Below are 15,517 nucleotides of genomic sequence, written 5' to 3'. Positions count from 1 at the left end.
ATAGACACACACACGCACACGTACACACACAGAGCATTGTTGGTAGCACTCTGTTAATGAAGGAAAAGCCCACAGTGGTTACTAAAATAACTTGAAATTGACAAAAGTAATAGTTAATAAAAATGTTCTAAGAATTAACCAGTGAAATCAGACATTCCTTTTGAAATGCAATTCAACAAATGAAACAGACCAGAATAAAACTGATTTTACCTGTAACTTAATATTTTGTTGCTCAATCTTTTGAGGCAATCACTGCAATCAAACCATTTCTGTAACTATCAGTGAGACTTATGCACCTGACCACAGGTATCCTGGTCCACTCCTCATGGACAAATCGCCCCAGCTGCGGAAAGGGAAAGCCTTCTCCAGATGTTTCAGCTCCACAGATGTTCAACAGAATTTAGATCAGGGCTTATAAAAGGCCAGTTCAGTATAGTCCAATGTTTTGCTCTGGGCCATTCTTAGTCAGCTGTGTGTTTTGGGTCATTATCCTGTTGGAAGACCCATGAGCAAGCTTTCTAACACTAGGCACCACATTTCTCTCCAGAATGCCTTGATAATCTTGAGATTTCCTCAAACCTGCACAGACTCAAGTCAAAGTAGCCCCAGAGCATAACACAGCCTCCTCCATGTTTCCCCAGAGTTCTTTTCTTGGCAAAGAGCTGATGAGCCAGTTCCAGTTTTCTTCTGCTTACTGAGGACATTCTACCAGAAACTTTGTAACTTGTCAACATGAATTGGGGGAAATTCCAGTCTCACTTTTTATGCTCGCTTTTCTTCTTGGTCGTCTCCCATGAAGTCCACTTTGATTCTAACAATTATGGATTTGACACTGATGTACCTTGACCTTGGAGTTGACCTTTGATTTCTTTGGAGGTTGTTCTGGGCTCCTTGGTTGCCGTCATTATCCTTCTCATCAATTTGTCATAAATGTTCCTCCAGATTTCAGTAAATTTTAATTTTTATCACTTTTGTCAGTTACAAGTTTTTCATGGAGGACTGTGGGTTTTTATGGTCATTAACAGAGGTGTGCATATATCTATATTTGTATATATCTATAGATGGATAGATAGGGAGGCTATAATTATAACATAAATTACTATGTAGTAGAGGTGTGCTGATCGATCGGTCACCGATCATAATCGGGCCGATTTTCGTGAAAAAGTGCATGATCGGTGATCGGCAATCATTGGCTCTTGTTGCCGATACCGATCATCTCATTTCCAGCCTGCCTGTGCAGCTGGTCTCCTCTTTCCTTCACACTGTGCAAACGCGCAGCAACAAATCCTAAGCGATGTGGAACTACAACGCACTGAGTGAATGGGGAAGTTTGCGTGTTGCGGCGGAAAATTGAAGCACGTCAAAATGCATCAACACGACGATGCTAATACGACATAAAAACAATGCCATACTTGACGGAGATTGGCTACATCGAGGCTCACTGCAGTAAAAAAGACATACGGAGGATCAGATAGCAGGTAAAGCAGCGCACAGCTACAAACACTCACCCGGATTAGCATGACGGTCAGAAAGCTAAACAAATAACCTGGAAAATTGTTTAAGTCTTCGAGATGCGATGTAAGACGCTGGTTCTGCTCTCACTGTTGAACCGCTGCTACGCTACAAGTAGTAATATTTCACAGACGGAGCTTCGCTTCTGCTCCACCTGGTAGTGACTCTCACACCGAACCTCTGCTTAAAGCTGCAGCATCTAACCTAAAAAAATAAATTGTTCATACATATTAAAACTTTCGCTGTCCTAACATGAGACAGATAATCTCTAAAAAAATAATCGATCTCCTCCCTGTTCTGCATAATTACTCCGCTTAGTCAGAAACAGCCAATCAGAGCTAGCAGTAATCAGCTAGCCGCCATGCTAACAGGAAGTTTCCATTCAGTAACTCTGGATTGTTTATTGTAATGGAACCTGTTTTTGCCTTTGAATGTTAAGTTTTATACTTGAACTTCTTGGCAATGTTGAGAGGTTTTATTTTGGCTCTTTGCATTATTTAGCCTCTTCAGAGCCTTCATATGTTATCAGTCTGTTAAAGATAGTATTATCAATAGCAGTACAATTTGCACAATGCCTGTTTGGTTTAGTTTTCTTCTTGAAAAAAGTTATTAAAAACAAGTTTTTGTCTAAATTAAGGTGAATTCATGGTTCCTTTTTCCACATAATGTAACCGGTAGTGTTTATGATAAAAAAAAATAATTATGTGATCGGTATCGGTGATCGGCCCTCATGAGTGATCGGCATCGGTATCGGGAGGAAAAATCCTGATCGGCACATCTCTACTATGTAGTTAATAAAAATAGCTCTTCGTTCCAAAGGAATGTGAAATTCAATTTGATAGTTTGAAAAAAATGAGTACAAAATGAGTATTTGTTCAGTACAAACATCACACTATTTACAGTCAGTGACAATAAAACTTCCAAACAGCAGAAATCTTCAGAAACATGCTACTGATTTTTACCCCCACTTCACACCTGCTCACCAGTTTAACTTTGACTGCTCCTCTGGTGGCTCTGAGGTGTAACAGCAGAGGGTTCATTTCTGTAACTATGCTTACATAACAAACGAAAGGCATTGAAGACATTCTCAGAAAGAAGAGTTTTTGACAAAACACAACCCATCATAATCAATTAATTTAGTTTGATTAATATAATATATCAGATATATGTTATAATATGTTAATATACTCAATATATTTGAGTATATTGAACATTAATGTTATATTATAACATTAATATGATATAATATATTTAATATACTTAAATACCTAAGCAATTTCCCCATGGGGATCAATAAAGTCTATTCTATTCTATTCTATTCTATTCTATTCTATTCTATTCTATTAAATTATATAAAGGAGTTGGAAAGAAGCACATTAACATTAACTAACATCACATTTACATTGAAGCAAAGATATCTGTTTTCCCATTTACTACCTGAAGGACTGAAAATCTACAGTTTTATCTATAAGACGTCTTCAAGTAATTGTTATAAAAATTATCCTCATTAATCAGCTATATGTACTAACTGTCCTCATTGTTAGAACACATTCACTAATATATATTATTTATGAGATACAAGCAGTTTCCCAGTTTTGGAACAAGATATTTCCACTTGTGCTTGTAAACTTTGGATTTTACTAAACCAACACTTCATCCCAGTCTTTGCTTTAGCTTCCAGTGTGAGCTGCTGTCCTGACCTACTTCTGCTTACTGTACATTTGCGTCGTCTACCCTCCCTCCTTCTAGCATTTGTCTCTGTCTCTCTGAGTCCTAGAGGTTTACTGCAGGCCGGGCCGGCTCTGGTGGCGATGTTGTCCTAGTTGTGCCTTGTCACGTTCCGGCTATCTTTACCCCGCGACATGCTTTTAGAAAAAATAATCATGCAAGAAATATTTACAGACAGCTGTTGAACCATATATTCTAGACTCTGTAACTCAATGTTTTTCTGTATATATTTTGAAAGTGAAGGTGCTAAAAAGGGCTGGCAGTTTGAAATGAACAGAGCTGGTTTGGAATGGATGTCTGAAAGTTTAGGGTTCTTGATTTGCTCGACTTTGTGTGATCAAAGTTTTCAGTCCATTTTTAATAACAGCAGTTGCAGTGAGGTTGTAGATAGGTAGTATCTTATTTTCTCTTTTTTTGTGTCTTTTTTTGGGAAAGACATTTGGAACCTCCATTTCAACATTCCATAATAATGGTGCTAATAGTAGCACCCTGCTCTTGTTAGGGACGACGGTGCTTTCCCTTCTGCTTTTAGTAGCTAGTAGTGATAATAAATTAGCAGAGCATCCAGCCACACTGCATGCACACGCTAGCTATTCAGGTGCAAATAGCTTAAACAAATCTCATGCAAACTGTTTCTGTAGTGACTTAAGGCCAATCCTGCAAACCGCTGTGGAAATCCAGAGTGATCTGAACTCTGCAGGCTAACTGTGAAACATAAGTTCAGCTTTCAAAACAAGTGCTAAAGTTACAGTATGCAGCTCCTGAAACACCTCCTGCTACAGCAGAGTATTCAAGGACATATGCTATGTACAAACAGCATTTGTACACATATGCTGTGTCTGGTGCTCAGAGCTGGGCTTGCTGCTCAGCAGTATCCCTGCTTTGCATGACGTGCAGCATGTTTACCTGTCTGCCCTCCAGTGACCCTGGGCCAGCCCTTTATCCCACCTGATCATTTGGTTATCCAGCTGCAGCCCCAGCACTGTAGACCAGCTCCTTAATCTACAGCCTGCAAATGGCAAAGCCCACCTTTGCAAAAAGAGCCACAGGCTCCACTGAGTGTGGCTAGTAGCATGAGGCTGACAGAGTCACTTCAGCCACATCACATCATTTCAGCCACATCACATCATTTCTGCCCTACCAAGAGGTTTATGAGTAGAAACTCATAAATCCAGACATCTGAATCTTCCATCTGAAAGGTCTCTGGTCAAAAATAAAATCTTATTTTGAATTTAACTGTAGTGAAATAATATGTTAAAATGAATAAACTAGCCAAACCATAGCCATAGAGAAACAAGGAAGCAACTTTTTACATAAAAAATTAGAGCGACTTAGTAGAAAAGAATTACAATTATATTCTAATTTTATGAATCCTTGAAAGTGAACCTTTTTATCTGGTGATTCATCAGGAGTGAAGAGTAGTAAAATGGCTGAATTTCTCTTTCCACATTGTTTTTTCACATTTGTGAACTATTTAATGTTATGTAGCCTACTGTATGATTTTCAAATTTCATTCAGGGAAAGTGATAAAAACTGATTCTTAATCTCAAGTGGTCTTACAGCAATTTTGTATCTTCTATTTGTATTCTATAAGTTGTCCTGTAGTTTTATACAGGTCTCTAAATGTACCTATTTGTGTGCTGTGCACATGGCTAACGCACACCTCAAGGGTTGCTGATAATTAAAACATATTTCTCCTAATAGTTTGTGTCATTGTTTCTTGTATCTTGTTCAGAATGTTGGACTGAGTTGTCCTTAAGTTGCTGCACAAATGTACTCATTTTGTAAACGATGAAGAGAATTTCAAATTAAGACTTGTTGTTTCAAATGTGGCTGCCAGTAAGTGTCACATGCAGATTGCCAGTGTTTATGCCATGATTTTATGTATGAACCCACAGCCAAATCATGATTGGTGTTCAAAGGTGGAGGGTGCAATTACTGGTCTAGAAAGAAATGTCCAGGAGCTTTTACAGGGACTTTCTTCTTCTAGGGTTTCTCAAGCCCAAGCTAGGCCCTCAGTTATGCGGCCACTCCCTCTTGCTGTCACCCCCACAGTTAACGTTAACAACGAACCTAAGATTCCCCCCCAGAGCATTTTGATGGGGATCCTGAACAGTGCAGACCTTTTCTAACCCAGTGTTCTCTGCTTTTTGAACTCCAGCCCTCTGCCTTCCCTTCTGAACGGGCCAAGGTGGCCTATACAATCCTCTACTGTCTGGTAAGGCAAAGCAGTGGGAGAATGATGCTGACAGCTGTGACTCATTTTTAGAGTTTTCTGATGAGCTGAAGAGGGTTTTTGATCCAATCCATCCTGCCAGGAGACTGTTTTCTCTCAAACAGGGCTCTCGACCTGTTACTGACTACATCATCAGTTTCCATGCTTTGAAGTCCAGTTGCCTTTGGAATAATGAAAGCCCTATCAAATAATGAAGCCCTATTTGACGTTTTTTTTTACCAGGGGCCTGTCAGATGATATCAAGGATGAGATTGCTACTCATGACCCTCCCAAGACCCTCGAGGCCTTAGAAAGGCTTGCCTCGCGGATTGATCAACATCTTCGTGAACGAAAGAGGGAGAGGTCTTCATCTAATTATCAAAGAAGGATCTCAACTGTCCAGGTCAGTCCATGCAGCATGCCACAAGCCTCCACGCCCCCCACCTGTTAGTGCTGAAGAGTCCATGCAGTTGGGTAGGACCAGGCTCTCTGCTGAAGAGAGCGAGAGGAGGTTCAGAAATCGCCTGTGTTTCTACTGCGGAGAGAAATCCATCAAGCTCTTAACTGTCCGTCAAAAGGAGAGGCTCAGAAAAGCTCGGGGGGTCTTTACTGAGCCCTATCCTCAAATCTCAGAAACCTCCCCACAATCAGTGCACCATCAGATTTCCTGACTCTTCTGAAGGGATGGAAATTCCTGTTTTCATTGATTCTGGGGCTGATGCTGACTTTATTGATGTCAGCCTAGCTCATAAGCTCTCACTGGAGTTGGAACTTCTAGAGAAACCACGTGAGATTTTTGCTATTGATGGGCATCTCATTGATCAAATAACTCACTGCACTAAGCCTGTTTCTGTGCTGATTTCAGGAAACCACCACGACAGGATCACATTTCTGCTGACCAGAGATTCCAGTGATTCTGGGATGCCCTTGGCTCATCAAACACAGTCCAGTCATCAATTTGTTCACTGGTGAGGCTTCTTCTTGTCTCACTTCTTGTTTGAGGGAAGCCCCTATCATGACATCTCCCTGTGAGGTCAACCATGATTATCCAGATCTGTCTAAGGTCCCTAAGGTTTATCATGATTTACGTGAGGTATTTAACAAATCGAAGGCCACTTCTCTGCCTCCCCACAGAGAGTACGACTGTGCCATTGACCTTCGCCCTGGAACCACCCCACCTTGGGGCAGATTGTATTCCATTTCTGGTCCTGAAAGAGGGGCAATGGAGGAATGCATTTCTTACTCCCTCAAGGCAGGACTAATCAGAAAGTCTTCTTCACCAGCAGGTGCAGGATTCTTCTATGTGGACAAGAAGGATGGGTCTCTTAGACCATGCATCGATTATCAAGGCCTTAACGAAATTACAATCAAGAACAGGTACTCTCTGCCTCTCATGACTTCTGCTTTTGAGCTCCTTCAAGGAAGTACTGTGTTCACAAAACTGGATCTGCGTAATGCCTACCATCTGGTCCGAATAAGAGAGGGAGACGAATGGAAGACGGCTTTCAACACCCCTTCAGGGCATTATGAATACCTGGTCATGCCCTTTGGGCTTATTTATACTGTATATATTTGACCTCTTGCACGGGAGCTGCAATGGAAATTTAGTTGAATTCTGTTCAATGACAATAAATGCTATCTATCTATCTATCTATCTACAATGCCTCAGCCGTTTTCCAGGCATTGGTTAACGATGTTTTAAGGGACATGCCAACAGATTTGTTTTTGTATACCTGGATCTACCTACATGCTTGATATGGATCAAGCATGTTTGTGAGGTTCTTCTTAGGGTTCTCCAAAATAAACTATTTGTTAAGGCTGAGAAGTGTGCATTTCATCAGTTATCTGTATAAGGATACAGAAAGGTCTGGGTTTTGTCATTGTTCCTGGCAGGATCAACATGGATCCATCTAAGGTGGCAGCAGTCTTGGAGTGGTCCGACCCATCCAGTTTGAAGGAGCTTCAATGGTTTCTTGGGTTTGCCAATTTTTTATCACCATTTTATTAAGGATTATAGCTCAGTGGCTGCCCCTCTTCATCAACTCACTTCAACCAAGACTCAGTTCAAGTGGTGTTCAGAGGCCAAACATGCTTTTGGTAAGCTGAAACGTCTCTTCACCTCAGCTCCCATTCTGCGTTTTCCTGATCCGTCTAACCCTTTTGTGGTGGAGGTTGATGCCTCAGACACTGGGATTGGCGCAGTTCTGTCTCAACAGTTTGCAGATGATGCCAGATTACATCCTTGTTCCTTTTTTTCTCACTGGCTCGCTGCCTCCGAGAGAAACTACGACGTTAGAGACAGAAATCTGTTGGTTATCAAACTAGCATTGGAGGAATGGAGGCACTGGCTGGAGGGGTTCACACATCCTTTTGCTGTGTGGACAGACCATAAGAATTTGGAGTACCTCAAGTCTGCCAAGAGACTGAACCCACGCCAAGCTAGATGGGCACTATTCTTTAGCAGACTTGCTTTACCCTGGCCTATCAACCTGGCAGTAAGAATGTCAAACCTGATGCCCTTTCAAGATTTCATCAGCCTTCTGTCTGTCCTTCTGATTCTGTTGACCATGACTACATCCTTCCCTCCAAGACCAGGTTAGCTCTAACCAGAATTGAGACCTTGCTTAACCCTCGTGTTGTCTTAACATTCTGTTTACCCCCCTTGTCCTATGGGTCAAAAATGAACCGCCCCAACAAAAGCCCCAAAATAAAGCAAATGAATTGAATTTTGAATCCAAAATATATTTGACATGATCTTTTTCTTTTATTTATCAATCCAACTCAATTCAATAATTTTTTTATTATGTATTTTTGTTATACAATACAAAAAGACGATCAACAGTATTTTTTTTTTACCACAACCAAGTGTTGTAGCAGTTTTCCTTTACACAGTAAAGGTTTATTATTGTAATTATATAAATGTGAAGTTATTACTTCTGCATTAATTATACTGAAAGGGAAAAAAGTCAACAATTTGGAACTTTTTTGTCAATGGTTCATTCCTGTATATTTTTTTAGGAAGTGAATTATAAAAATAACTCTCGTAACACAACAAAAAAAATGTAGCTTGATTTTCTGAACAATTTAACATCAGCTCTTGTGTTGTGTCTCATAATTATATGAAATGTTCAACACAAGATGAAGAACATCTTCTGTTCAGCATAAGGTACTTAACATAAGAAGAACAAGATGATGTTCATCTCGTGAAGAGGTTCTTATGCTGAACATCCTCAACACAAGATGAATGTCTTCTGTTCAACATAAGGTGTTGAACTTATAAGATGTTTTTATGTTGAACATCTTCAACTTAAGCCGAAGATCATCCTATCCTTACCACCCCAAGCTGAACTTAAGATGAAGAACATCCCCATGAGATGGAGATGTTCTTCATCTTATAAAGATGCTTTCATGATGAACATCTGCAACATAAGCCAAAGATCACCCTATCCTTCCTAACCTACATTGAATATAAGATGAAGAACATCCCACATTGAACACAAAATATTCAACATAAGATGTTCAAGAAAATCTTTATAACTTGAAGATGTTCTTCACCATATGAAGACTCTCCTTCGTTGAACATCTTCAGCCCAAGAATTTGTTCAACATAAAATGTTCAACTTCTTATGCTGGAGATCCCATGTAGGTCAGTATGTGCAAACATACAACATAGCACCTGTTAGTGAAACGTCTACTCATGGCTTCAGCAAGGAACCAACTAGTGGTACTCAGATTCAGCATACCTTCATATCCTCTATACCTAATTTGATTTTATTACATCTGAGATTATTTTTTGTTGTGTTTGGGAACTTGTGTGATGTGAGGGGTTAGTTTCAGATTGAGAGTGCAAGTGCAGGTCAAATGCAAGTTCAATTTGTATATCAATCCAGTTTCTTTGATGTGTATGTGCGTGTATGTGCGTGTATATGTGTGTGTGTGTGTGTGTGGGGGTGTGTGTGTGTGTGTGTGTGTGTGTGTGTGTGCGTGGGTGGGTGTATGTATTAGAGAGAGTTTGTGTGTGTTGAACTCTTTTTCTAAATGGTCTATATGTTTTTTAAATGGTTTTATGGGTCCAAAATGACCCAGAAGGTAATCCTTGGATCCTAGTGGTGTAAGCCCACATAGAAATATAAACAAAAACAAAGTGTCACTTTTTTTAATGACGGGGTCAATTTAGGAAAAGTCATAAAATTTCAAGTCGGAAAAAGATAGTTTAGGGTATTTTTTCTACAGCAAAACATACTACTGGGTCACTTTTGACCCGCAAGACAACACAAGGGTTAAGAGGAGTCATCAGAAACAACCACCTCCAGTTCAATGTCCCAAGGGTCTTCTGTTTGTTCCTGAAGAAATGGTGTCTAAGGTCCTTCAGTTCTGTCATGGCTCTAAACTTTTCTGTCACCCAGGTGTAACAAGAACTCTAGCAGTGGTCCAGTCAGGATTCTGGTGGCCCACACTGAGAAAGGATACACTAGAGTTTGTGTCATCATGTGCCACCTTGTTCCAGAGTAAAGCCCTTCAGACGCGCTTTGGGGCTGCGATAAAAGGGCCAAGACAACCAAATTGGGCATATTTAGGCTTTAGCGGGAACACCAACATGCAGAAGCCTTATTTGACTGTTCACACACACACACACACACGCACACACACGCACGCACACACACGCACACACACACACACACACCCTTTCGGGGTTGCAGCAAAATTTCCAAGTCTTTACCAGTCTGCGGTAATAAAAAGGTTAGGGACTACTGTGATAGAGGACCGCAATTCATTTCCCGTTTTTGGGGTGAGTTTTGCACCCTTTTCAACATTGACGTCAGTCTCTCTTCAGGTTTTCACCCTCAGACGGATGGCAAGACAGAGAGGATGAATCAGGAGGTTGAGTCCAAGTTGTACATCCTTTGCATGGATGCTCCCAGTCGCTGGTCCCAGAACTTACCTTGGGTAGAGTATGCCATCAATGGATTACCATCACATGCCACAGGTCTGTCACCATTTCATGTTGTTTATGGCTATCAGCTGCCCATTCTCTCTGTTCAGGAAGGGCTATCCAGGTTCCTGCAGCCCATTTATCAGCACATTGTTGTTTCAGAGTCTGGAGAAGGGCCAGACTGAGGCTGAGGTCTCTCTGCGAGACCTCAGCCGTTTATGCCCGTAATGCCAATCGCCACTGATCTCAAGCCCCAAGATATCTGGTGGGTCAGAAGGTGTGGTTATCTGCCCATCAAGGTAGAGAATTGTATGTTGGCACCCCGTTTTGTGGGCCCATTTCCTGTTGCCAAGGTTGTTAACCCAGTAGCTGTGCGTCTCAAACTGCCTTCTTCATTGCGTTTACACCCCACCTTCCATGTCTCCAAGGTCAAACCTGTGATGTCGTCCAGGTTTTGGCCTCCAGCCAGATCCTCTCCTCCCCCCCGACTCATTGATGGAGCTCCTGTCTTTACTGTGAGATGCTTGCTATGTTCCCGACATTGGGGCCGTGGCATCCAATACCTTGTGGACTGAAAGGGCTATGGTCCTGAGGAGAGGTCCTGAATACCTTCTCGCCTGGTCCTGGATAAGGGCTTCATCAGCAACTTCCATCGCCAGCATCCGGACCAGCCCAGAGAGGGGTCAAGAGCCGCCCATTGAGGACGAGGTGATCTCATGATTTCAGCCCTTCAGCTCCACCTTGACTGTGCTGATTACTCATTACCCTCCCCTGCACTGTGCTGCTCCCTATTTAAGCAGCTACTCATCACCAGTTCAGTGCGAGATCGTCTGTTGCTCCAGTCACAGCTTTCAAGTCTTGTTTCAAGTCTTGTTTAGTCTTCAGCGACTAAAGAGTTTTCTGGTTTTCTGATCCTGCCTGTTTTTTGACAACAGATTTTTGCCTAGTCCTTCTGTTGTAGGAAGACTTCTGACCTCCTGTTGCTGAACCCGGCTTGCCTCTGAACCTGCCTCCAGTCTTCTGATTATTGGATTTTTATTGCCTGAGACCCTCCTGTGCATGACCCTGGATCGTTTCGACGACTGAGCCTCTGCTTGGTAGATTTTGTCCCTGTCATCTGTTTGTCCCTGAGCCCCCAAGGCCTCCCACTGCCCATTCACCCTACACTCCCCAGGCTGGATTCCTGACCCCTGTGGATCCCCCATTCCTGACCTACCAGTGTGCTCACACCCTGTAGAGCCCCTTCAACACCATCATTTTTGTAGTAAATTGTTTGGTGAACTGAACACTTCTTTTGGCTCCATTTTGGGTTCTGGCTGATTTTGCTTTAACTTTACAGTTTACAATTCATACTCATATTTTTGATTTTTTATTTTGCAAATACAACTTGCTTGTTTAAATATCAGCAGACTTAAAGTTAATGTGAGCCGCCTTGGACTGGAGCTGTTCTTCTCTAATTCAGAGATAATCATTTCCAGCTTTCAAATTCTGTTTTTATGATGCACAGTATGTTTGATAGAGGAGTTTTGACTATTTTGAAAACATTTCTTTAACAACTAAAACAATTCTTCAGAAATGTTTTACAAAAGCGTCTGTTATAACATTCATTCAGCAGTTTATATCTTACCTGGAGTAGATAGCTCTCTGGCCTCTGATTTGTTGGAGCCAACACAAGATCAAATCAGACTTCTCCCCTCTTAACATTCTTCTAGTCTCAAAAATGATATAGCAATTTAAGTGAACAGTGTTTTATGAACTTATAAAACATCATATTTCCAGTGCAAACATCTTGTTCATCTTGTTTGCACTGGAAATACAGGTAAGAGGCAGTATGCCATCAACGATCTTAAACCCCGTACTGAGAACTTGACCAACATGTTTGTCCTACCTGGAAGCAGCATTTTGGTTCCAGATTCCTGACCTGATTCAGACACACAACTCATCTCAAAGCTGAAGACTGGAGTGACAGCAAAGACGCCGTCCAAACCCAAACACATGAATCTCACTGCAGAGAATGTCACTTACATAACAGCATGAGGTTAAAAGCTGCTCAGCAGTTTCATCAAAGTAAACCAAAGCACGTTGTTGCTGGGAGACCAATAAAGGCACATTCAATATTGGGAATGGTATAAATCATTTTAAACGCTATTTTTTCCAAAGATCCTTGCATTATTATTAAAACAATTTTGATGAAAATAATTTTACGTCTAAACCGGTAAACAATTATTTTTACAATCACAAAGCTGTGATTATCACAAAGCTGTGTAGATTGCTAAAATAGTCAAATAATGCAGACATGGTATCACTTTGGAAATTCATCATTTATCTAAATTTATTTAAATCTAAAAGTAATAATTTATCCATTTTATTTAAAAATGGTATAAAGTATCATAAATTTGTAGATATACTTGCACCAATTCTAACTGATGTTTATCGAGAAGCGTTTGAATGTGGTTCACTTCCTGAAAGTTTCAATCAGGCTATAATTACTCTCATACCAAAGGGGGATAAAGATCTTACAGATCCAGTCATTTACTGTCCCATAAGTTTGATAAAAATACTGTCAAAAATTGTAGCCACGAGATTTGAGACTGTGTTACCACAGATTATTCACAAAGATCAGGTGGGCTTTATTAAGCATCGTTCTTCAGCTGATAATATGCAAAGACTTCTGCATCTTTTATGGGGAAATAAGGACAACAAAAACCCCGTAGTGGCAATATCACTTGATGCCCAAAAGGCCTTCGACAGGGTGGAGTGGAGTTTTTTGTTCACTGCTCTGTCAAAGTTTGGACTGGGTGAAAATTTTTGTAGGTGGGTTAGCACTCTGTATTCAGGCCCAAAAACCGCTGTCTTTACCAACGGAATATTGTCCAATTATTTTCGTATCTCCAGATCCACGCGTCAGGGCTGCAACCTTAGTCCACTTCTGTTCACTATTTTCCTAGAGCCATTGGCTATTAAAATTAGGGAAGAAGCTAGAATCGTTGGGGTGAACGGAGAGGGGAGGGAACACAAATTATTTATGTATGCCGATGATATTTTGGTATTATGTCAGGAACCTGCCAACTCCGTTAAAACATTGTTGGAGGTGATAGATGACTTTTCTAAATTATCAGGTTATAAAATTAATTGGCATAAATCAGAGGCAATGCCTGTATCAAAAGTGTGCTCTGTAAACTTATTATCCACTTTCAATTTCAAGTGGTTACAAAAAGGCATGAAATATTTAGGAATAACACTTAATCCAGATATTAATGAAATCATGGTAGAAAATATAGAAAAACTACTTACTAGAATTAAATCTAACTTCGATAACTGGAGCAAGTTACATTTAACATTATGGGGTAAGATAAACACAATAAAGATGGTTATAGCTCATTTTATAAATTATTATACTGGAATGATACCAATCTGTATCCCAGCTCAAATTCTTCTAAAATATAATAATATGATTAAACATTTTCTATGGGACGGTTGTAAACCTAGAATTAATATTGGCAAACTATGCCAACCCAAAAAAGAAGGAGGACTGGCCTTACCTAACATAGAACATTATAGCATTTCATTTAAAATGTCCAAGATGTGCAAGCATTGGCCAGAAACTAAATCAGATTTAGACTGGGTTTCAATAGAGCGGGAGCTTTCCTCTCCGTTCACCCCTGTCGAGGTATTGACTCAAAAAATAGATAATAAACAAAATAAAATAGATAACCCCATATTAAAATTCTCAAAAATGGTTTGGCAGATGGTCCACAAAAAACTTGCGCTCTCTCCATATATCCAGAGATATGCGTCCCTGTGGCACAATCCTAAGATTAACATCGGCAAACAGTCAATTTATTGGACACATTGGTTTAAGAAAGGTATACGAATAATTGGTGATTTATTTGTAGAAGACACATTTATGTCATATAATGATCTGAAAGAAAAGTTTAAGTTAGAGGGACAAAGCAATTTTTGGAAATACTTTCAAACTTAGATTGTTTGAAGGACATAACAAAACTCCACTTGGAGAAAAATCCGATACAGAGTTTTTTACAACTTCCACCTTTACTTAGAAAAGCATCAAAATGGTATAACATATGTCCATGGGTTAAAAACAATACAAGTAAGAGTCTTAAAATGGTATGGGAAAGAGATTTGGACTGCACTTTTGAAGATGAAACATGGGATTCTATTGTTTCTAAAAGCGGGCATTATGTAAGAGAGGCCAAAGAGAAATTTACTCAATATAAAAATTTTTAACAGGTTTTATCTTACTCCATTAAGACTGCATAAGATGGGTATTAGCAAAGATGACTTATGCTGGAAATGCCAAAAAGCAAGAGGTACATTGCTGCATGCTTTATGGAAATGTCCGCTGATCTCTCCAATATGGAATAGTGTTATAAAATACTTGGAGGGATGGTTAAAGAGTAAAATACCTATTTCACCAAGATTGTGCCTGTTGGGAGACAGAGGTGTGGTCCCAGGTGTCTATAAAGCAGCGTTCAGAGTACTGAACACTGGATTTGTTACCTGTGCCCGTCTCATTTTGACTCTATGGAAGATGCCACAGACTCCAGCTTTTAAAACATGGAGAGAGAGAATGACTGAAAATGCAGCTTGTGAGAAAATGCTTGGAAGATTAAATAACTACTCTGAGGCTGCAACAGAAGAATGGGACAGTTTTAGTGCCTATGTTTCCACTACATTGCAACAGTGATAACTTGAAACAACATCTAGGTTGCATTCACATTTACACATAAACATATTAAATTTAGGGGTACCAAATTCTGAACTGAACCTGGGTAAGACCAGGATTGGTCAAGTAAAGTGGGACTTAATTAGATGCCCAATCTGTATTTAATTGGGTAGAACCAGGACAATGTGTGTCGGATGTGAATGCGGCCTTACAATCACCAATGTTTATATTCCTCACTGGTTTTGTTTCTGTTTGTTGTTTTTGTTACATGTTCATAAAACAAAATAAAAACTTTAATTACAAAAAATGGTATAAAGTCAGTGTATCCTTTCTCAACAGAAAAATATTAATTGGCATTACAGTAATCAAACTGATAGCTTAACAGATTTCCCCATGCTTTTTGTTGTTGTTGTTGTTGTTTGTTGGGTTTTGTCTTCAATAT

This window comes from Poecilia mexicana, unplaced genomic scaffold (genome assembly GCF_051168715.1).
Source record: "Poecilia mexicana isolate PSO_F unplaced genomic scaffold, ASM5116871v1 scaffold_3, whole genome shotgun sequence".
Lineage (NCBI taxonomy): Eukaryota > Metazoa > Chordata > Actinopteri > Cyprinodontiformes > Poeciliidae > Poecilia > Poecilia mexicana.
The sequence above is the reverse complement of the archived record's forward strand: the minus strand, read 5'-3'. Positions refer to the sequence as shown.